At 40.4% G+C, this 24,489-nt stretch overlaps 1 long non-coding RNA gene across 1 annotated transcript in view; it reads left to right on the top strand.

Moving 5' to 3' along the window:
* The first annotated feature begins 744 nt into the window (after positions 1 to 744).
* The window catches only part of LOC137165061 (uncharacterized), a 37,972-nt gene continuing 14,227 nt past the window's right edge, over positions 745 to 24,489 (top strand). Inside the window, exon 1 of the long non-coding RNA XR_010923281.1 lies at positions 745 to 812. This is a non-coding gene — a long non-coding RNA (uncharacterized lncRNA). The remainder of the gene's footprint in view (positions 813 to 24,489) is intronic.

Below are 24,489 nucleotides of genomic sequence, written 5' to 3' on the forward strand. Positions count from 1 at the left end.
CTCCCTTTGCAGATATTGGCCTCTATTCACTAGGTATAGCGTAGTTCACACTTTGGCCCAGACATACTCCACCCTATCAGAGTTGTACCTTCAGCAGATTCCCTGGGATCCACAGGTCCAGGGATATCCATAAAGAGACATCTAACACAGGCCTAGGCCACCCACAGCTCCATTAGAGGGGTTTTCCATAGCCATGGATGTCAGGTGCAGGGAGGGGTCCCACAAGTTAATGAAGCCTCAAGGTGCATTACATTTTTGCTACCTTTTTCCATGGGATTTCAGAGGGCTGATACACATCTCCCAGTCTGATCATACATCACTGGAAGTCAAGGATTTGGGACAGAGCTGGGGGATGTGTATTAACCCTCCTAAACCTCATGGGGGAAACAGCATGAACAACAAAACAACACTTTCCTGGTGCCTTCTAGCCTTCCATAATGCAGGGTTGCCTTCTTATAAAAACTCTCTCTCTCCATCCACCCCTCCCCCACAACACAGCCTTTCTGAGACTAGCCCTTTACATTTGGCTGAGTAAAACAGCTGCAACCCTGTAGTGGCCATTTTGCAGCTGATTGCTTCTGGCTATACCTCTTGAAGTGAGTAAGTTCCTGTCCTATTTTACCCCATTTTCCCCTTTCTTATTGCTGGGGAGATGGTATGTTTTCACCAATCAATTAAGTATTAACTCAGTATGTGAGTGCATGGCTGCATCTTTAATTTCTCTTTTCTTTTTGCCACTGTAAGAGTAACATAAAATACACAAGAACCAGTGCCTTGCTATCCAGATTTTTAGCGGTTGGACTACATCAAAGGTATGTGCCCTTAATTATCCCACAAATGTTCTCCTTAGCAGGGAGGCTAGCATGTTTTTACACCATTTCCAGAAATACCACTTTTAAAAACCATTCTTTTGCATTCTGCAGTATCTATCACAACATTGCCTGCCTCAGTGGTGTCCTTTGAAATACTGATTTTTGGAGGGGAGCAGGCAATAGTTGTGTCCAAGTATCCATTCTACTTCTTCATCAATGACCTGATATAGAGTGGCCTTAGAAAAGACTATAGCAAAGCAATTAATGCTTCATAAAATTAAAGGTTCATAGATTCCAAGGCCAGAAGGGACCATTGTGATCATCTAGTCTGACCTCCTCTATAGCACAGGCCATAGAACTTCCCCAAAATAATTCCTACAGCATAGTTTATAGAAAAACATCCAATCTTGATTTAAAAATTGCCAGCGATGGAGAATCCACCACGCCCCTTGGTAAATTGCTCCAATGGTTCATTACTCTTACTGTTAAAAATTTACACATTATTTCTAGCTTCAACTTCCAGCCATTTCACTTGGGTAGAGCAGAAAGCTGTGTCTGAAAATAAATTCCCTGCATTCAGATTCTAAAAAGATCAGGCTTGTGTGCTGATATGGTTAGTTTCCTAGGAATCCTCTATTAGTTTTTCATAAGGAGTGCATTCTTGCCATTCCACTTATTTCATCAATGGCTTGCGACAGCATTCTATGGAAGTTACAAGGCTTTTTAGTTGTTTTAAAGTCTGTGTTTGCGGAAGGCTTTAGAGGAAGGGCTGCACCGATTTGAGTGTATCTAACATAGGTACCCAGCATGTTACCCAAATATTAAAAGCCTTGTTTTGGAGCACAAAAGCTATGTCTGCACATGGGGCTGGAGGGGAAGGGGGGTGATCCCCAGATCAAGCAGACATACTTGCTAGCACTCTAAAAATAGTAGCTGCAATAAGCAGTTAGTGGCAGTATAGGCTAGCCACTCGGAGTACAAACCTGCCTGGACCTTATGGGTACGTATTCAAGGCAGCTAGCCCATGCTGCCACTCTCCACTAGCTACACAATGGTTTTCAGGGTGCTAGCTCAATGAGCGCTAATGTGAGTATGTCTACTCCAGCTGGAAATCATCCCCGCCCCAGCTCCAAGTGTAGACGCAGCCTAAGATGCACTAGACAGGGACAGAGAGCTGTGCTAAACTGGAGCTGACTAAGGCTTCTACGCTGCAAGCCGCTTAGTGCCTTCAGTGCAGCTCCGTGGGGCACTGGGCAGCCACCCCTGTTCAATAGCTTGGAGGATCAAGGTCTCTCTGACCAAATCTGGTAACTACAGTGACTAAACTGTAAAAGAAACCCAAGATGGGAATGTTTACCAGGGTTTTTTTCTGGAAGGAGTGGGGCTTTTTTTCTGGTGGAAGGAGTGGGGCTTTGTGTGCATGGGGGGGGGGGGTGTTATTCTCAGAACTGGTTCCACTGATGGGCTATTTGTGTGACTAACTGCTCTCCTGTGTAGGTAATAGGGTCACTATTCAGTCCTCAGTGAGTTAGAAATGTATTTGGAGCTTCTCATCTTCAACTGAAGTGCAAAGAGCTATGGGCAGGTTTCAACAACACTGGTATATGCTGAGTCCAAAAATGCAGTCAGTGCCTGAGAGAGGCAAGGTGGTCTGGTGGTAGGGTTGTGATGACCCTGACAGAGAGTGGGGTTCAATCCCCTGCTCCTCTTCCAGTGTGAATTAGTCTCTCGGTTAGATTAAATAGACAATTGATATACCTATAACAAGCACTGTAAAGAAGTTACAGATGAGAAATTCATAGATTTTTTTTTAAGGCTAGAAGGGATCATTAGCTCATCTAGTCTGACCTGCTGTATATCACAGGCCATAGAATTTCACCCAGTTACCCTTGTACAATAACTTGTGTTTGACTAAAAGAGTGAGAGCAGCAGAATAAGAACAATGGACTTCAAACATGCAGACTTTCTCAAACTGAGAGAACTGGTAGATAAGGCTCATGGGAAGAACATCTAAGGAGTAAAGAGTTCTGGAGAGCCCGCAGTTTCTCAAGGTATTGAAGGCACAACTGCAAACTATCCCAATGCAAAAGGAAAGGCAGGTAGAATAGGGTACTTAATTGCTAATGGTTCCAAGATTCCTTGTCTTTGAGAACTCATGGGGGACAGGTGAGGTCCTAAAGGACTGGAGAAAGGCAAACAGAGTACCTATTTTTAAAAGGGGGAACAAAAGAGGACCCAGGGAATAATAGACCAGTTAGTTAAACTCCAATACCTGGAAAGATACTGGAAAAAAATTCTCAAACCATCAATTTGTAAACCTCTAGAGGATAATAAGGTTATAAGAAATAGCCAGCATGGGTTTGTCAAGAATAAACATGCCAAATCAACTTAATTTCCTTCTTTGACAGGGTTACTGGCCTAGTGGATAGGGAAGAAACAGTAGAGGTGATACATCTTGATTTTAATAAGGCTTTTGACACAGTCAAACTGATTGAAAGACCATACTCAGAGTACATATCAAGGGTTCGCTGTCAAACTGGGAAGATGTATCTAGTGGGGCCCTGCAGGCATCTGTCCTGTGTCCAGTACTACTCAATATTTTCAATAATGAGTTGGATAATGAAGTGGAGACTATGCTTATAAAATTTGCAGATGATACCAACAGGGATTGCAAGGGGTTGCACTTTACATGACAGAATTAGAATTCAAAACACTCTTGACAAATTGGAGAAAGGGTCTGAAATCAACAAGATGAAATTCAGTAAAGGCAAGTGCAAAGTACTACACTTAAGAAGGCAAAATCAAATGCACAATTACAAAATAAGGGAATGCTGGCTAGTTGTTAGTACAGCTGAAAAGGATCTGGGGTTTATAATGGATCACAAATAGAATGTAAGTTAACAATGTGATGCTGTTGCAAAAAAGAAATATCCTTCTAAGGTATATTAACAGGAGTGTCATGTGTAAGACACAGGAGGTAATTCTGCCCTGGTGCCTTACTGTGTCCACTTCTGGGAACCATACTTCAGGGAAGATGTGGACAAATTGGAGAGAGTCCAGAGGAGAGCAACTAAAATGACAAAAGGTTTAGAGAATCTGACCTATGAGAAAAGATTAAAAAAAAAACTGGGTATGTTTAGTCCTGGGAGGTCGGGGGGCGGGGGGGAACTGAGGGAGGAGGACCTTATAAGTCTTCAAATATGTTCAGGACTGTCATAAAGGGGATGGTGATCAATTGTTCTCCATGTTTGCTGGAGGTAGGACAAGAAGTAATGGGCTTAATCTGCAGCAAGGGAGATTTAGATTAGATATTATGAACAACTTTCTAACTATAAGGGCAGTTAAGCTTGGCTTTAAGGGAGGTTGTGGAATCCCCATCATTGGAGATTTTGAAGAACAAGTTGGACAAACACCTATTGGAGCTAGTCTTGATGACTCCTCAAGGGCCCTTCCAGTCCTATATTTTTATGATTCTTTGAAAGTATATCTTCCAAAAAGGCACCCAGAGTTGAATTGCACACCAGAGATGGAGAGTCTGTTACTTCCCTTGTTAATTTGTTCCAATGGTTGCTCATCCCAGCATAGAATAATCTTACTTTTTTTTTAAAGCAATACCTTAAATTTGACCTAACCTAGATTTAAAAATAAATGAACTGTCTCCATATTAATATCATTTTATTGTCCAGGACACAAACATTATTGCTACTGATACTATCTGTTCTTGGAATGAATGGTTTAAAGAACTTCAATTTTAAGAACCATTTATTTGCTAATATAAACAGTAATGAGATTTTACAACCTATACAAGAACAGAAAGTTCATGCTGTCCAATAAAAATAAAGTACTTTATATCCACATGTTACTGTCTTAGCTTCCTGATGTCAAATACTGACTCATTTGTAGCTAGAGAGAAGTGATAGATTCAAAAGATCAGGAGATCTGTTTGTCTATCACAATGGTTGCTGGATACAGTTGGTCATGATATAGGTCACGTCTAACAAAACTTACAAAGGACCTCAGATCACTATATTGCACTATTGATTTCCTGGCTGAACACAAAAGATCCACAAGCCAAAATTCATTATATTGTATTAGAGAGAAGCAGCATGGTCCTGTGGATGGGGCACCGAACTGTGATTCAGGAGACGTTGGTGCTATTCCTGGCTCAGCCTGGGGCAAGTCACTTTTGCCTGTGCCTCCCACCTTTTGTCTCCCTTGAATATTTAGATTGTAAACTCTTTGGGGGCCTCCCTGTTTTGACTGGGGCCTCTGGGTGGTGTTGTAATACAAATAATTATTCATTGGCATATACTATCTCCAGAGTCATAGTATTGCAGAGTGAGAAGGGGTGGCTTTTTTTTTTTTTTTAACTGTGACAGTAGGAAAAAAATAAAATACATGGTTAAATTCCTGTGGAATCTTTACTCCCCATTCAAACACTTCCCCTTCCTTTTGTTTTTAACCTTGTTTTCCTGTCATACGCTATCCTGTCCCCCACCCCATCCCTTGCTGCCTGCTGTGTTTTTGTGGAATTGCAGCTACATGGCTCTAGTGACAATGTTGCTCTGTAAACGGAGCTTGAAGGGGTTGATGCCAGTATTTTCCTCCTGGAAGACTGAGCTGCTCAGAGGCTCAATATCCCTGGCCTGAATTCTGAAAACATTCATTCCCACCTCCCTGACCTTGATAGCTGCTTTCCTGCTTTTGATGGTTACAGGAAAAATCCAGCTAAAATCCTACTCTGTGCTGCCAGTGTGCGTGTGCGTGTGTGTTTATTATCCACGTGCCTATGTACAAAATGCTAGAAGAAACACCAGGATTATTTTGAACCATTTGAACACCATGCTTATTGAGCTCAGCTGACTATTAACAAGAGGAAAGGCACATAAATAATAACATGCTGGCTCAGTAACCACGCATTGTGAAATCAGAAATAATAATGGGGTCTACAAAGAAAAGTTTGGGCGGGGAGGTGTGGAAATACTGCAAGAAATGTTAGAGGAGGCAGTAATGAAACCAAAGACTGTGTTGGCAGTAAATACCTTACAGAAGCAAAGAAAGGGAGAAAGAACTAGTGCAAAATCATTCTAGTGAAAGGAAGCATGAAAGAGTAATTACTATTAATATAGCATTGAAAGTGGGCCCCTTTCACAGATGCATCCAGGAGGGGAAAAGGAAGTGAAAACCAAAAAAAAAAAAAAAAAAAAAGGTTTGCTGATAAGGGAAGCTGAGTAATGACTGAGGTGCCTGAAATAATAAATGATTGCTACTGTTTAGCTTCCTGCTCCTTACTTTGGTAGCTGCCCTTCCCCCCTCCAATCCCAAATGCAGGTAGCTGCCCTTCCTCCCCCCTCCAATCCCAAATGCAAGTTGTGGGGAACTGAATGCGTACAATTCTCATAAACTTTCTATGGATCAAGAAAGCACACTGGGAGGGGGACGGTTCAGGGATACAGCCACTCCTCCATTTAAAACTTCAGATGAATTAACGACCTAAATCTTCACTGAGTGACACCAGTTTTATGCTGGTGTGATGCCATGGACTTCAGCAGAGTATTACTGGTATAGCGGCGAATCAGACCCTGCACACTTGGATGTTTTGCTGGATGTGCATGAGCAGAGAGCAGGCATTGGCTGGGGGAACAGCTACTTTGTTTCTATAGGTTCCTGCTCAATTTTATTAACTCCTCTTGGAGGGTGGAAGGGGCCAGATGATGGACAGCCTGATACTTTCACAAATAGCTTTTGAAATAAATATTGGTTGGGAGAGCCATTATATACTTTAGAGCATGATAATAAGCAGCAGTGTATTATGAGCAAAACCTTGCTCGCTGTACTCCTGTGACAAGACCATTGGGCCTTTAATTTCAAAGTCTTCCTTGAAGCACCAAGTATACATTTAATACAACCCTTCCAGCCAATTAAAATGCAGATTTTTTTTGAAGAGTTTCTGCCCAAATTTGGCATCAGAGTTACTTCATTCCACAAACCTTATAGCACACTGACTAGTCTGTTCGCTTTCTTCTTTGAAAAGAAGTCTTATCTCTGCAGATAGGATGATGCTTTTCAAACCGTTTTTTCAAGAAAGAAAGAAAGACACGAGGGAAGGAAGGAATTTACTTTTTTTTTAATATGATCTGTAGAAAAACTCACCTTTTTTCTTTAGGCAGCTCCTTGCTTTCAGATAATTTGCATTAAAATGAGAGGGATCTACATAAATATGCAGAAGTAGCTTGCAAGGGATTGGTTACATGTGGGATTGCTAAAGACAGCTGATGCAACTAGGGCAAAGGCATTGGTCTGTGACAGTTGTAGCCTTTTTCTTTAACATTCTTGCATTTAACCAATAACTTGCAAACCACTGTCTGTCTGTGTAGAACCCTCTCATTTTAATGCAAATTAGTTTACTCTGGGGAAAGAAGCAAAGTACCATAAAAAATGCAATGTTTCCCACATTTACATTAAATGTAAATACATTTACACCAAGCCAACAAAACAGACAAAACTCCCTCTTTGCCTGGCCTCTCTCTTTCTGAACAGGAGACTTCAAAAACATTAGCTAATCTGCAAAGTTGATGAAGCTTCCTTTTATTAAAAAAGGAAGAAAAAAAAAAAGCGAGAGGTAATATTCAGTTCAAAAGTATGCCCTGTGATTAGTCAGTATGATAGATATGTGGAATGAAGCAAGTCTGAGGCCAAATATGGAAAGGATTGCTTCCAAAACCTGCATTTTAATTGGCTGGAAGAATTATATTAAACTAATACTTGGTGCTCTAACGTTTGTTGCAGGAAGCTTTGACATTAACAAGATTTCGATCCATCGTGTTTGGGCAATGAGGCTGGGTCTCTCTGCTCATCTCCACTATAATCGGGGTCTGTGTGTGATTTTAGTGTCTTTGGAGGCAGACTCTCATGCTGTTCTAGGGTATGTCAAGCAGTGTGAGTGACACATGCTCTCTCATGATGATTCACCACATCAGAGTTTTCCTTTTTTCACTTTGGATGCTAGTTGCATGTTAAACTTACAAATGGAAAAAATGCCATCTGAGAAAATGAATGCACGAGCTCAGCAATAATGATTAAAAAAGAATCACTTACATTTAATGCAGAAAATGTCGATAGGGCTTGAATGTGCAGATCCAACATAAATGAATGTGCTTAAGACAAAAATATCAGCTGCTTTCAGGGTCTTGCATACACCTTAACATTTTCTTGTGACAATGTCTCATATGTGCTTGCTCCTTTGCTTGTGCAATCTCTTTCTTGTTATCTGAGATACACTCACCCTCCACGGGATTAAATCAAAGCCTCTTGCATAACTGGGAAATGAGTTCCAAAAAGAAAGAAGATAATAAATCTAAGCCTTATTTAGTGGAACATGCCAAGATAGACATAACTATCTCTGCACTCAGTAAAATAATATCAAGTTTTTCCTACCAAACATGGGATTTTTTAAACCAATTTAAAACTTGTTTCATCTTTGAAAGTGAGCACTGAAATATTTCACATGGCATGGAGGGGGGGAAGGGGGACAGAGTAGGGAGAAACTACTCACACTCTTTTCTTATCCTTTTGTTCCTCTCTTCCTATAGTTTTCCTTAGATATGGGATAACTTTATGGCACTTGGGGTCTTTTTAATTAGTTTCGTTTCTATAACATTGTAAGCATATATGATACTGTGCCAATCAAATAACAGGTCTCTGGTCCTAGAGAGGTTACAGAGTAAAGGCAGGAGCAGATACAATGTAAATACAAAGTGGTACTTGGAATCTTCCTTTAAATAAAAAAGCAGTGGCTGGGGTCATTTGGCAGTTTTTCAGTTCAGCAATTCAAATCTTTCTACAAATATCTGCATTTAATATCATGGCACTGGGGCCCTTTGTGCCAAATAATCTCTCTTTATTTAGCCATGTTATCAGTTCTTTGAAAGAGGGGATTTCTAGTAGAAATGCTGATAGACCCTCAACTCTAGCCACTCTCGAAAAGCACTGTTACAATGAACTGAACACATGCTGTGTGCAACCTTTATCTTGAGCCATAAGAAACAGGAAACCTATGTGGGTTTTCTTGCAACAATCTGACATTTATAGTTGCTTTAAAAAAAAAAACCAACAAAAAAAAAAAAAAGCTATTGAGATTATACAGCAATGAAACCCTGTGTACCATATCTCAGAGGGGGAGAATTTATCAGCGAGGCTCCTGTGTGGCTACAGAATGCACTAGAAAGAGAGCCACTTGAGCTTTCAAATGTTCCTTTGATTTTCCTCCCATGGGTTTGTCTGTTTTTGTCATCCAATGGGGTGCTAAACAAACAGCTGTAAACGAGGTGATCCTTAAATTTGACCTGGGTTCAAGGAAGCAGCAGGCAAGCTCATTAGGTGTGCTAGAGTCTGTGAGGTTTCCTAGGCCAGAGGTTCTCAACCAAGGGTATGTTTATCCAGGGGGGTACGCAGACATTTTCCAAGGGGTACAACAATTCATCTAGATATTTGCCTTGTTTTACGACAGGCTACCTGAAAAGCACTAGCAAAGTCCGTACAAATTAAAATTTCATACAGACAATGACTTGTTTATACTGCTCTATATACTAGTGTTCTATATCATATATATAAAGTCTTTGTTTCTCAATTTGGGGGGTGTGTGTCGCAATTTATTTTATAATTCTATGGTAAAAATGAGAAAGTGAGCAATTTTTCAGTAGTAGTGTGCTGTGATGCTTTTGTATTTTTATGTCTGATTTTGTAAGCAAGTTGTTTTTAAGTGATGTGAAACTTGGGGTACACAAGACAAATCAGCCTCCTGAAAGGGTATAGTAGTCTGGAAAGGTTGTAGAACCACTGTCCTAGGCTGCTCAGTAGGACTAACAAGAAAAAAAAAATCTTTCTCCAGTATTATCCAATAGGACCTCCAATCTTCTTTAACACAAGAAGACAAAATCCATCTTCCATCTCAGTAAATTTCTTCTCCAACAAAGAGCTAAAAAAAAAAAAAAAATCTGTCTAATTAATCTTGCTATCTGCTCTCTTGGTCAATCAATGTTCTGTATCAAAATTGCAGTAATCTCTTTAATATAACAAAGCACCACTGGGGTGGGGGATGGGTGGGTTAATCCAGTGAGACTTGTCTGAGATAGCAGGGTACTGGCCTTGATGACCAAGGAAGTCCGTTTCAGTCCTATGTTCCAGTGAATGGTTTTCTTATGTATTAGAGATTTATGTTACTTTTACTTTTACAACATATTTTAATAAATATATATTGGTATTGGAGACTGTACAATAAACATTAATAACTACAGTTGTAAGAAGAGGTAATTTTTTGGTGTATAATGATTTCTTTAGATGTGGAAAGCATTACTCTTTTTTGGAGTGGTGGAAGAAGAAAGAAATGAGGTATGATATGAAACAGAGCTAGTCAGGGATATGGGTTTTGTTCCCATGCACATTTTTTTATGGAAACTAAAAACACTTCATTTTCATCTAATTTTTTTCTTCAAAAGTTTATAGGTTGCATGGGGGGGGGGGGGAAGAACCAAAACAAATTATTTTTCGTGGGTATTTCCACAAGAACCTGAACTGGTTTGTCAAAATCTGACATTTCCCATGGAAATTTCCATTTTGATAGAAAAGACTTTTTTTTTGCTTTTGCTGAATAAATGTTTTGCATTTAAAAAATGTTGACCAGCTCTAGTGTGAAACTCTTAGATTCAAAGAGTATCTGTTTCTTAGGGCCAGGTTTCCAAAAATGCTCAGTTCCCATGATTGGGGCTGGATTGCTAGCTGAGCTCAGCTTCCATTTATGCACCAAAATACGTAGCCATGTTTTCAGAAGAACACTGGACACTGAGCTCGTCTAAAAATCTCGCTGCAGCTGTGAGCATTGAGCCCTTGACTAATCTACCCTTGCACTCTTTTTAAAATCTGACCCCCCATGTCAAAGATTCTGTGCATTCAGTAATATTATATAAGTATATTCCAGCCTCTCTGACTTTCAAAACTATAAAACTAAGAGCAAAGTAACTGATGAGCTAACGGTGCATAGCCCTCACTGTCACTTGACTGTGTTTTTCACCATCAAATTCTTCTCAGCTAAACTGAGTGATTCATGGGTTTTAAGTATTTCAAAAATATCCTTCCATACACCATGACAGAGACTGAAACTGAAGTTAAAAAATTGTATCCAAAACAGAGGATACCAAGAGAGAAGTTACCAATAGTAAAAGGTTCTATAGCCATATGAAGAGGAAGAAAACCAAGAAAGAAGCAGTGGGATCGCTAAGCACTGAGGATGGGGTGGAGGTTAAGTATAATCTAGGCATGGCCAAATATCTAAACAAATACATTGCCTCTGTTTTTAATGAGGCCAATGATGATCTTGAGGATGGTGGTAGGGTGGCTAATGGGAATGAGGATATGGAGATAGAAATACCGCATCCGAGGTAGAAGCCAAACTAGAACATCTTAAGGGACATAATTGGGTGGGCTGAATAATCTCCATCCAAGAATATTAAAGGAACTAGCACATGAAATTGCAAGTCCATGAGCAAGGCTTTTTAATGAATCTGTAAACTCAGGGACCCTATGACTGGAGAATTGCTAACATAGTTCCCATTTTTAAGAAAGGGGAAAAAAGGTGATCCAGGTAACTACAGGTCTGTTAGTTTGACCTCAGTAGTATGCAAGGTGTTGGGAAAAAATTAAAAGAGAAAGTAACTAAGGACATTGAGGTTAACGGTCATTGAGAGAAAATACAACATGGCTTTACAAAAGGTAGATCATGCCAGATCAACTTGATTTCCTTTTTTGGGAAGATAACAGATTTTTTAGACAAAGGGAATGCAGTGAATCTAATTTACCTAGATTTCAGTAAGGCATTTGATACGGTTCCACATGGGGAATTATTAGTTAAATTGTAAAAGATGGGGATTAATATGAAAATTGGAAGCTGGATAAGGAATTGGTTGAAGGGGAGACTACAGTAGGTCCTACTGAAAGGTGAACTGTCAGGCTAGAAGGCGGTTACTAGTGGAGTTCCTCAGGGATCAGTCTTGGGACCAATCTTATTTAACCTTTTTATAACTGACGTTGGTACAAAAAGTGGGAATGTGTTAATAAAGTTTGCGTATGACACAAAGTTGGAAGCTATTGCCAATACAGAGAAGGATCGGGATATCATACAGGAAGATCTGGGTGACCTTGTAAACTGTAGTAATAGAAATAGGATGAAATTTAATAGTGGAAAGTGCAAGGTCATGCATTTAGGGACTAATAACAAGAATTTCTGCTATAAGCTGGGGATGCATCAGTTTGGAAGTAACAGAGGAGGAGAAGGACCTGGGCGTATTGGTTGATCACAGGATAACTATGAGCCGCCAATGTGATGTGGCTGTGGAAAAAAAGCTGATATAGTCCTTTGATGCATCAGACGAAGTATTTTCAGTAGAGATAGGGAAATGTTAGTACCGTTATACAAGGCACTGGTGAGACTGGAATACTGTGTGCAGTTGTGGTCTCCCATGTTTAAGAAAGATGAATTCAGACTGGAACAGGTGCAGAGAAAAGCTACTAGGATGATCCATGGAATGGAAAACCTGCCTTATGAGAGGAGACTCAAAGAGCTTGGTTCGTTTAGCCTAATCAAAAGAAGGTTGAGGCAAGATATGATTGCTCTCCATAAATATATCAGAGGGATAGATACCAGGGAGGGAGAGGAATTATTTAAGTTCAGTGCCAATGTGGACACAAGAACTAATGGATATAAACTGGCCATCAGGAAGTTTAGACTTGAAATTAGAAACTGGTTTCTAACCATCAGAGGAATGAAGTCCTGGAATAGCCTTCCAAGGGGAGCAGTGAGGGCAAGAAACCTAGCTAGCTTCAAGACTGAGCTTGATAAATTTATGGAAGGGATGGTATGATGGGACAGCGAGTTTGGCAATTGACTGATGTTTGACTACGGGTGGCAGATATGCCAATGACCTATGAAGGGATGTTAAATGGGGTGGGTTCTGAATTACTACAGATAATTCTTTCTTGCATGTCTGGCTGGTGAGTCTTGCCCACATGTTCTGGATTTAAGTGATTGCCATATTTGGGGTCAGGAAGGAATTTTCCCCTGGGGCAGATTGGCAAAGGCTCTGGGTTTTTTTTTACCTTCCTGTGTAGCATGGGGCATGGCTTACTTGCTGGTGGATTCTCTGTATCTTAAAGTCTTTAAACCATGATTTGAGGATTTCAGTAACTCAGTCTTAGGTTAGGGGTTTATTACAGGAGTGGGTGGGTGAGGTTCTGTGGCCTGCATTGTGCAGGAGGTCAGACTAGATGATCATATTGGTCCCTTCTGACCTTAGAGTCTATGAATCTAATAGTATTACTTTGTATTTTGTTCCAGAAGTGCTGAAAACAAGCCTGGTAAAATGAGACCTTAAATTACATAAACTAAAACTAACAGCCAACAAATAGGCACAGGTTTGAGAAGGGATGTCCTGTAAGCCCCAATTTTGCACATACAGAGGATGGGGTGCACAAAATTCTTAATTACGCACTGAAGAGCCAGTGTGAGTAACAATGGGATTTATTCCCCTAGAACTCAATCCTGCTAGAAGTGGTGTACCTCCAACTAGATGTTCTGTGCCCTTCACTCCCCCTGAAGTGAAAGGGAATTGAGGGTGTTCAGTGTTTCTCAGGAAGTATTCAGAACATTGCAGGATCAGGCCCAGAGTCTAGGCAGATACTTCTGAAAATTCAGTTCCCCCTAGTTGATGATGACCCTTATGCCTCTGTTACCCTGAAGGGTTATAATTTATTGTAATATTTGCGGAGAGGGAATGTATATCAGAATCAGTATTGCAGCCTTTGATAACACAGGGGCAGCCCTCCGGACTTTCATATGGGCCTTTTAGAATTAGACAACATCCCTTTTTTCCTAAGGAGCACTGCAGTGAGGTAACGTGGATGCAGAATTTGTACTCTTGGTGTGGGTTTTTTTATCTCCAATAAGCACCTGATGATGATTTTTAATTTCTAAACTTCTTTTGCAAGCTCTATTTGCAACATTTTGTGGCATGGCTTCTGAAGGGAACTTCCTGTCCACTTACAAAGAGAAGTCAGACACTGAATTTACTCTACATCTTGTCTTTTCTTCCCTCGCTTCTCTAGTTTTTGCCCTTGTAAAATAATAAATTCAACTTACAAAGCACCGAAGCACTTACAAAGCAGAGAAGCACCAAGGCTGCTGTTTGTCAATATAAAACCATTTAAAATGCTTTTTAAAAATTAAAGGTTATCCTCTGAAAGTTTAACAAATGAAAGCAGCTGGGGGCAGAATGGACTGAGAAAAGAAGAAAAAAAGAGCTGAAAAGGTCATAAATATTGGGCTGCAAGCGTGGTCAAACTGCAGGAAATCTTTGGAATAAACAGGTTTTAAGATGTTCTTTGAAAGTGGGAAGAGGTGGTCAGATGAGAGGCTCAGAGTGAACGGCTCCACTCATCTCCTCCAGTGTGCCTGTCCATGTTGTCCCCAGCAGGCTTCTAACCTGTCACATTTTATGTGAGCTAGGCTAAAAGTCTGGGGTTGCTTAAAAGTGTTTATCCAGTTTTGTGTCATATCCAAAATTAGACTTGAAGCACGGTATAAACAACAGAGTTTTCAAGTTTTAGGTGCAGTAATTCAACTAAGTGAGCGCATGCGTTAAGTGCTTTGTGTAGTACATCACAATTTAGTTAAGAACAGAGTCAAATACTTGGAATATTTAAAATTAGCTAATTTTGCTGACCTAATCCATTTTAATGTTTGCATGTGTGTGTGTGTTCTTTTTCTTTACCTCCTCCCCCCTCAGGAATGATAAAAAGTAGTAAATGCTTTAGTAACTCCGAAAGAAGAAATGAGAACCAGTCTTGTGACTGATCTCAGTTCCCTGTGTGGTCTGTGCTTTGTGCACTGTACGTGTTCTATGCATATCAAAACAGAAAATACAACTATGGGCTGGAGAGGGGGTGCATTCAAGTGATTAGAATAGGAATCAGGAGTTGAGGGTTCTATTCCCAGCTCTTACCTTAAATCCTTGTGTGACCAAGGACAAGTCATTTCATCACTTGGTTTAAAGTTTTCAAAAGTGTTTCCTAAGTGTTTTAGGAGCTTACATTTTTATTTTTAAAGTGATTTAGGCACTTAAGTCTGTCTCATTGAAAGTCAGATGTGACTTAGGCTCCTAAATGTCCAAGTTGCTTTTGCAAATGGGACTTAAGGTCCTAATTCACTTAAGATACTTTTGAACATTTACTCTTTATGCCTCAATTTCCCCAATAGGAACAAGGGGTTGATACTAACTACCTTACAGGAGTGTTATGTGGATTAATTCATCTATAATGTAAACTTGAGATAATCCTATAAGAAGTACAGTGTACCATTCTTCATTACACAGTCAGATGTAATGTAGTGTGTATAGACTCGTATTCCAGTTTGGATGCTGAATAGTACATAATATACAACCAATTTAATAAATAAACAATAAAATATTTCGGATCCAGTGCTGCTCCCCATTGAAGTACATGGTAAAACTCCAGTTAATTTCAGTGGAAGTAGAATAAGAGTGAGTTCTCTAGTTATCAATGTGAAGCATCAGAATCTAGCTACTTACATGATCTTATCAGCCTTTTTTAAAATAAAGCACTTACATGTAATTGCCATATTATTACCAAAGGCAAAGAAGTAACACAAATGCATTTTATTATTGCATCATCACTGTAATAGCTACATAATTTCTTCCTTCACATTGTATTTTATATATTTAAACATAGAGGAAAAAATGCCATGAAGAGCTGCTTACTGGGCATTTAGTTAGCCATTCATTCTTCAATAGACTTTTAAGGCCACTTTTAAAATACTATATTATAACCGTAGCTAGGTTAAACCAAAACTAGCATGAAGAATAATGATGAAATATGCTCAGTTTCAAATGAGGGCAATATGTCATTTCACTATAGCTGTTCTGCAGGCTAGGTTTCCCACTGGGATTGAACTGAACCAATCTACTGCGTAATCTGTGTAGTTTTCCTTATTTCCACATAGGATTATTTATTCCTTCACAGCTCCTGCATGAGCAGAGTCATGAGTGCCATTTGGTAGCACTGAAATTGCTTTCTTCAAAAACAAAGAGAAGATTCTTGTACATTTTGTTTTACAGCCTGGTCAGACAAATGGAGCAGCTTTTGTGGTGGTTTCTAACATGAACGTATTGGCAAGGAACTCTCTGCTTTGGTTCATCATTTTGCTATTGCAGGGTAACAGACGTTACAGACATCATTCTTTCTTTGACGCAAAACTCATTCATTCAACCACAAGGCCTGGGAACAGAGAAAAAGGTTTTCCTGTGAGCAGACTTTCATAGGAGCATAGGAACTGCCAGACAGGATCAGACCAATAGTCCGTCTAGCCAAGTCTCCTTTCTCCACCAGTGGCCAGTACCAGATGCTTCAGAGGAAGGTGTAAAATACTCATAATCTGCAATTTTATGTATTAATATACCTAGGGAACATCCTGCCTTTTTTTCTTCTATTTTCTCATTATTGTTCCTTTCTTTATCAGTTTCGGTTTTCATGATCAACAAAGTTTTGCTTGCATCTAAATCAGATAACAGAATAGTAATTTCCAACCAACTAAATATAGGCAGATATTACAGCAATAAAAAATGAAGGCTAGGTCACACATTTTTAAGACAATTGTTGTAAAATTTTTTTTTTTTAAATTGGGCTTTAAAATAAGATTTCTTGGCTGAGTCTTTCTTGATTTCTGCCTGCTCCCAACTCCAGGAATAAAAGAACAGGAAACAGCAATTTTCTATAGTTTTACCATGTAATCACTAAGCTGCTATTTATCTGGTTTTTTTCAAAGACGCTAACAATTTACAAGGGAAGTGCTAAGTAAAAGAAGGAGAGTAGCCTGTTATGGAAATGTTTACCATGTTACCTGTGCTGAATGTATTGCTGTGTGTACCCAGTGTTGGGGTTTAGAGGCATCTAAAGTTTTTATATAACTTACTTGAGAAACCTTAAGGAGCCTGATTTTCAGAACTGCTGAGCACTCACTTTCCACAAATCAATCCTCTTTAATGCATGTCAAGATGAGCACCCAAAAATTGATGCACCCTCAGTGGCCATTTTTTAAAATCTAGGCCTGTCTATATTATTGTAATAGCTACAGAGCTGTCTTGTAGCTAGGTACAAAATGGCATAGATGAAGATAAAAACATTCCATGGTGGGGAGAAGTGAGACGAGTGATTGATAGATTTATGATTCAAAAAAGGTTCCATAACATCAAAAAGAGAGGAAAATACAAACATGGAAAATCAGCCAAATATAGTATCAAGGACATGCAGCGATTTTTTTTCTTTTTTTAGTGCTGAATGGAAACAGTTATATCGGTTGGAAAATTAATGGCTCCCCACTTTTGTTTTTCATATAATCTGATATACTGTGTGTTTAGTGTCTAATGTTAGTGTGTGAAGACTTTCCTGCTAGCAGGAAGGGGCTCAAATATCATACCCCTGGTTTGGAGAGGTCAAGTATGGCTCATGAGCGAATTCCTTCAGAAGGAAAGCAGGCATCCCTTTCATTGAAGGGCTGAGACAGCTCCAAGTCCATGCCTGACACCTCTAACAAAGACCTCCCCATTAAACAAGGAAGACAGGAATTAGTGTTCCTAATATTTTGAAGGTGAAACACCAAACAGGGAAATAAAACCCAACATTTTAAAAAAGAAATGCTCACACTTCCATGCACCATAATGGAAGTGAAAAGGGCATAAATTTAAATTAACTAAAACCCCATAATACCACAGGATAGATTCCATTGAAGTCATAGTAAAGCTGTCATTGATTTCAATGGGGCAGGATCAGGTGGAACTAACATTACTTGACCCATCATCTAGATAACTCGTGCTTGAATATTATTACAACCACTTCAAACCCAACTTATCTCAGTCTATATAGACTGTAAGCTTCTCGAGCAGGAACTCTCTCTTATCAAATGTTTGTATGGTGCCTAGCACCTTGGGATCCCCAGGTGCTAGCAGAATACAAATAAATGTATCTCCATTAAATTATTATAAACTCTCCATGTGAAAGGGAGGGTATGATGCCCAAATATGTTGTCTTGTTTATAATCACTATTCCTGTTTGCTGTAGTGTGGAAGTCTCTGTAAGGCAAAGGCACACCATGTACAGTATAAAATACCAACCGCCTCACAGCAGGTACCCACCAATAATTATATTCCATAGCCCTCAAATCTTGGCAAAAGTATTGAAAACATCTTCCATTTGAATGGGTGAGCATTTCATATCCCCCATATGTTCAGGACCATGCTGACATGGAAAGGAGGAAGGATCCCCACTCAGATGACGCAATATCATTGCCACAGACTTTCTCCAGAAAACATCATGACTGTTTGAACACAAACTGCTTTAAAATTACCCAGCAGCTGAATTAGAAGATGAACAATGGATTTGTTACTAAAAGTGCCGTAAACCATGTTTTGCTTTGCTTGCTGCCAGTGGGTAATTAAAAAGCCATTTAAATGGAAAATAAATTATGTGGAAAGGAGAAATTGAATTTTTCATGCAACAAAACAGTTCAGCAATGTAATTGCACCATGGGCCCAGGGTGGAAAGTCCCTTTTTGTTTCTTTATGGGGCTTCCAATGTAAAATGCCCCCAAACTCTAGCGAACAATGTTGTATATGCAAAAAGCTTCTGTCAGCAGTCAGTCAAACAGGGTCACTCTTGTGTCTAGTATAGCCTCTCTATTTATGTGAATACATTTCTGGAGCTCTTCCTAGCAAACGAGCGCATGATATAAACTTGAGATGAACTCTGATATCTGAGTAAACCACAGCAGAGATTATACCCTCCTCTTTGGGTAGGAGGCCTATTTCTCTCGCTGATATCAGTGTTTTACTGCTTACTGCTCAGCTACCCCAAAACAATGGTGGTTAATCACAATGGGGCTTGCAGGCTCCCTTCCACACAGAACAGTCTGAGGGCATGTCTACAGTACAGGCACCGCAGCAGTGTAGCTGCCCCACTGTGCTGCTGTAGTATAGATGCTTCCTCGACTGGCAGGTGGGGGGTTTTCTGTTGTTGTAGGTAATCTATCTTCCTGAACAGTGGTAGTTAGGGGGGATGGAAGAATTCTTCAGTCAAACTAGCTGCATCTACAGTGGGGGTTAGTTTGGCTTAACAATGGCCCCCAAGGATGTGAATTGTTCACACCCCTGGGCGACATAGTCAAGTCAATCTAAATTTTAAGTGTAGACCAAGTAATACCACCTTGTGCAAAAAATGGAAATTGCATTGTCTCTAATAAATTGGTTTGATTTAGTCTAACAGAAAATAATCTGGTGTGGGGCAAAAGCAAACAGATGTTAAATACATAATTTTCTTTCCGGTTTTAGGTTAACCTTTAGTTGGGCCTGAAGAAAACTCCAGACCTGAGCAATCCCAAACTCTGGGGAAAGTCTGGGCATGAATCAGAATTTTGTAGCTCAAGTCCGTCTATCCTAGAAATGGTTGCAGGCATTTTATAGTGAAAGTAATTTAAATCCTAGAAAGCACATTGCAACAGAGAATCTCAAGTAAGGCTTTTCTTTTGGGATTGTCTACATCGCAGCCCATCAGTTTTAAGCACATCAAGGAGACCTGTTTTGAGCAGGATGATATGACCAAAGGAAGGATGGTCCAGTCTTTCTGGACTTCAGTTCCCCATCTGTAAAATGGGGATAATAAAGCTGGGCTACCTCACAAGGATATAAAAAAAAAAGCATGAGTTCAAGGCCTTATAAGATACATCTACACAGCAAAGAAAAACCCGCAGCTGGCCCGTGCCAGCCTACTCAGGTTTGCAGGGCACTGGCTGAGAGGCTGTTTCATCGCTGTCTAGACTTCTAGGCTCAGGCAGAAGTCTGGGCTCTAGGACCCTGTGGGATAGGAGGGTCTCAGAGCTCAGACATCAGCCCTAGCCTGGAAGTTCACACAGCCCTGCAGCCTGTGCTCCACAAGCCCAAGTTGATTGGCATGGCAGCTGCAGGTTTTTCTTTGCTGTGTAGACATACCTGCAGATAGATAGGTAATGCTTAAAAAGATGACAACCAGTGGTCTTCCTCTACCATGTCACTAACATTACTAATACCTCTGGAGTTAAATCAGCATTAGCAATAATAAGTAACTTTATTTTTTAGAGCCCTAGTGTAGACTCCCTGAATAAGAACACAGAAATCTTTCTGCTAGATAATCCAAATTAGGGTTGATTGGGCCACCCCTACATGGAACGAAGAGAAAAAGAGGACATAAGGAACTGCCCCTCACCCTTGTCCCTTGCTCAGGGGACCATCATAAAGTCAATCCCTGTGTTTCAGTCCACAAAGTCTTAAGGAATCTAGTGCTGTCAATAGTGCTAGAATCCCCATGGGAAGGTGAGGCCATGGCCTAGTCTTCTCTTCTACTCTGGCTGGCAGACATGATCCATATACTGGATCATGCACCCTGTGACATAAAGTTCTATGGACAAAGAAGGCCCAAGTGCAGGGCCCAAGAGCAGGTCCTTAAGGAATCCATTTTAAGGCACTTGGAGGAGAGGAAGGTGATGAGGAACAGTCAACACGGATTCACTAAGGGAAAGTCATGCCTGACCAACCTGATTGCTTTCTATGATGAGGTGACTGGCTCTGTGGATGTAGGGAAGGCGGTGGATGTGATATACCTTGACTTTAGCAAAGCTTTTGATACTGTGTCTCACGGTATTCTTATCAGCAAGTTAAAGAAGTGTGGGTTGGATGAATGGACTATAAAATGGATAGAGAACTGGCTAGAGCATAGGGCTCAATGAGTAGTGATCAATGGCTCCATGTCTAGCTGGCAACCGGTCACAAGCGGAGTTCCCCAGGGGTCAGTCCTGGGGCCGGTTTTGTTCAACATCTTTGTTAATGATCTGGAGGATGGGGTAGATTGCACCCTCAGCGAGTTTGCGGACGACACTAAGCTGGGGGGAGTGGTAGATACTCTGGAGGGTAGGGATAGGATACAGAGTGACCTAAAAAAACTGGAGGATTGGGCCAAAAGAAATCTAATGAGGTTCAACAAGGACAAGTGCAGAGTCCTCCACTTAGGAAGGAAGAATCCCATGCACAGCTATAGACTGGGGACTGACGAGCTGGGCAGCAGCTCTGCAGAAAAGGACCTGGGGGTAACAGTGGATAAAAAGCTGGATATGAGTCAGCAGTGTGCCCTGGTTGTCAAGAAGGCTAATGGCATATAGGGCTGCATTAGGAGGGGCATTGCCAGCAGGTCACGGGAAGTGATTATTCCCCTCTATTCAGCATTGGTGAGGCCGCATTTAGAATATTGTGTCCAGTTTTGGGCCCCCCCACTACAAAAAGGATGTGGACAAGTTAGAGAGAGTATAGCGGAGGGCAACCAAAATGATTAGGGGGCTGGAGCACAGGACATATTAGGAGAGACTGAGGGAACTGGGCTTGTTTAATCTGCAAAAGAGAAGAGTGAGGGGGGATTTGATAGCAGCCTTTAACTACCTGAAAGGGGGTTCCAGGGAGGATGGGGCTAAGCTGTTCTCGGTGGTGGCAGATGACAGAACAAGGAGCAACGGTCTCAAGTTGCAAGGGGGGAGGTCTAGGTTGGACATTAGGAAAAAGTTTTTTACTAGGAGGGTGGTGAAGCACTGGAATGGGTTACCTAGGGAGGTGGTGGAATCTCCATCCTTAGAGGTTTTTAAGCTAAGGCTTGACAAAGCCCTGGTTGGGATGATATAGCTGAGGTTAGTCCTGCTTTGAGCAGGGGGTTGGACTAGATGACCTCCTGAGGTCCCTTCCAACTCTAATATTCTATGACACTAGACACACTTAAGCATCACTATTTTGTGAGCTACCTCAGAGCTTCCAGATGCACTGTAGCCTTCTCAGTCCATATTATGATCTAAGGAGTAGTTTAACACTAGATCAAGCTGGACTGGATCCAATGGAAGGCTGGATTAGACTCACTATGAACCCTTCATAAAGCCCGGTTAGGATTCAGGGAAATTAAACTAATCATGGGGTGGAAGTAAGGGGGAGCAGAGGGAATGCAGAAAGCTGCAATGACAGCTTTAAAATGGCTTTGATAGGTTCTGGAGAAAACTGTGTCCCAATCTTCCATGGCTGTGCGGTGGGTGACATTCACTGCAGTGAGACTCCTTTGAGAACAGAAGGGAAGTAAAGGAGGGAGCTACTGTATGTGGGAAGGCCCCCAAAATAATTTCATTAATAAATGTTCTCATCTACATATTTACCTTTGTTTTGTTTGTGGGTCTCTAGCAATTTTAACATATGAAACAATTCTTTGTTTCCATCATAGCCATTATACTTTGGGTGGTTTGATTTATTTTTCCATTGGGATGAAATCATGTTGCATTCATTATATTCATGTTACACATGGAGCAGGCAAATGGCCAATACATAAAAATAGGTTGACTTGCTGAATGTACTTTTTAGGCTAGATTGGCCTAGATCTGTCATGTTTATAGTACTGGTTATTTTTATCCAATTATCAACAGTTGCTTGGCACCAAATGGGGTAGGAAGTATTTGAGAATAAGAGAAGGCCATCACAACACACGGGAGGTTCCAGTGTTCAAGAGCTCAGGAACAGGGTAAAGGAGTGTAGATTAGATTATCTGATATGGTGTAGGTTCTAGATATTGTTTACCGTACCTGCTTGTGCCTATTTTCTACTGTGTGTCTTCATCAGGGAGATCCCGAGTATTTTATCCACAATACTGAAGATGGACTTGATCCAAACAACTTAGAAATTTGGTGACCTTCCCAACTGTATCTTACAATAAAAAGACCAAAAATGGTGCTTTCAGATATTCGCAGGATGCTTGCAGCATCCCAGGAATTAGAGAAGGACTGATGTATTACTTCACTACTATTACACTTTCTTTGATCAGCAGCCAGTTTTTTCGGCATAACAGATACAAGATGCAGAAGGTGGAAGGAGGAAAAAAGAATAGGGTAAATGCTTCGCACAAGCATATTTGGGGGGAAAAAAAAAAGTACATTCTAATGTAAGGAATACATTTACAATGTGTTAAATTCAAGTCCATTTCCTAGAGATGTAACATCACCCATAGTAACGTAATACAACATATCCTGTTTATATAAAGCATTACTTTAAAAAATGCACGATGGAGTGACTACCATAGTCAAAACAAAATGGGGCAACAGTAGAGAATTTCTGGTAAATATTAGCCTGCATCAGAGATCAGTGTAGAGCCCCTTTCTGTTTGCAGGCATCATGAATGTGTTGAGTGAGATTATATGAAAGGATTTGCCTTGGAACATGCTGTTTGCAGATGATTTAGAGATATGTGTGGAAGGTTGTGAGATGCGGCAAGCCATCTTTGAACAGTGGCAGCATAGTTTTGAGCAGGCTAGACTAAGGGTGACTGTTGGTAAGACTGAGGTTATGATATCAGAGGGATGAGCACTCACCATAAAGGATATCACAGACCGAGAGCTTAGTAGAGGGAAACAATTTAAATACCTAGGGTGAATGGCTGATGAATGGCTGATGATGCAGCGTGGCATTGTACTAAAGCTGCGGGCTGTAAATGGCGGCAGCTGACTCCAGTTCTCTGTAAACAAAATATGCCAATAAAGTTAAAAGGTAGAGTATAAAACTCCAATCTGACCCATCTTAGTGTACGGAATAGAACTTGGTCACCCAAAAGAGAGGCAATCCGTATGCTCTCCACCATGGGAATGCAGATGTTGAGATGTTCCAATGGTCGGCACATCATGATAAAAAATGAAACAAGATTGAAAGGGGATTAATGCAGTTTGCTCCAATTGAAGACGGGTTGAGGGAGGTTAGGCTAGGTTGGTATGGGCATAACTGGTGGAGACTGGAGAGCTGTGTTAATAGGATGATTCTTGCAATTAAGGTGGATGGAAGATGACCAAAGCCTCGGTACATGGACTATATGTCAGTGGACCTCAGAGAGACCAATCTGCATGACAACCTAGCGTATGATCATAAGTTTTGGAAAAAGGCTGTAAAAGTCACCGATCCTGAATAGGGAAGTTGCAAGAAAGAAAAAGATGATTTAACTAGGAAGGTATTTAATTAGGGAAAATAAAATAAAATTCAGTCTTCCATGTTATTCATTCAGACCCTCCACAACAAAGTAAAACCAACAGATATTTGTCCTTGCTTTTTTGTATACCCTTGGTGCAGTCATAGAGGTTTAAATCTGTTGCTAGAGGAAAAAAGATAGGGTTTCAGGTTCCTAAATCATTCATCCTGTGTCTGCTTTTGCCACATTTCTCACCCCCCAAAAGCAGAAGAGTAGGCACGTTCTCAGCAAATGATCTCAGACATCGATATGAAATTGTACTTATTCCCCTTCCTTACATAAGAATTGCATTTTAGACGTTCTAACATGAGGCTTGTTCTATTTTAAGAATTTTATTTTGTATTTTAAGAATTAGACCTGAGTAATTTAGGTGACTATACTGTATTTTACATCTTGTTACGTAGATTTTTATCATCCTTCTTAGCCGTTAACCCTGTTACTACTTCCTCTTTTGTCTTCCTACCATGCTTTATGGCATCACTGTGCAGTGTTTCATCAT

This window comes from Emydura macquarii, unplaced genomic scaffold, assembly GCF_026122565.2.
Source record: "Emydura macquarii macquarii isolate MOO-44397 ecotype Brisbane River unplaced genomic scaffold, CSIRO-AGI_Emac_v2 contig_2734, whole genome shotgun sequence".
NCBI classification, from domain to species: domain Eukaryota; kingdom Metazoa; phylum Chordata; order Testudines; family Chelidae; genus Emydura; species Emydura macquarii.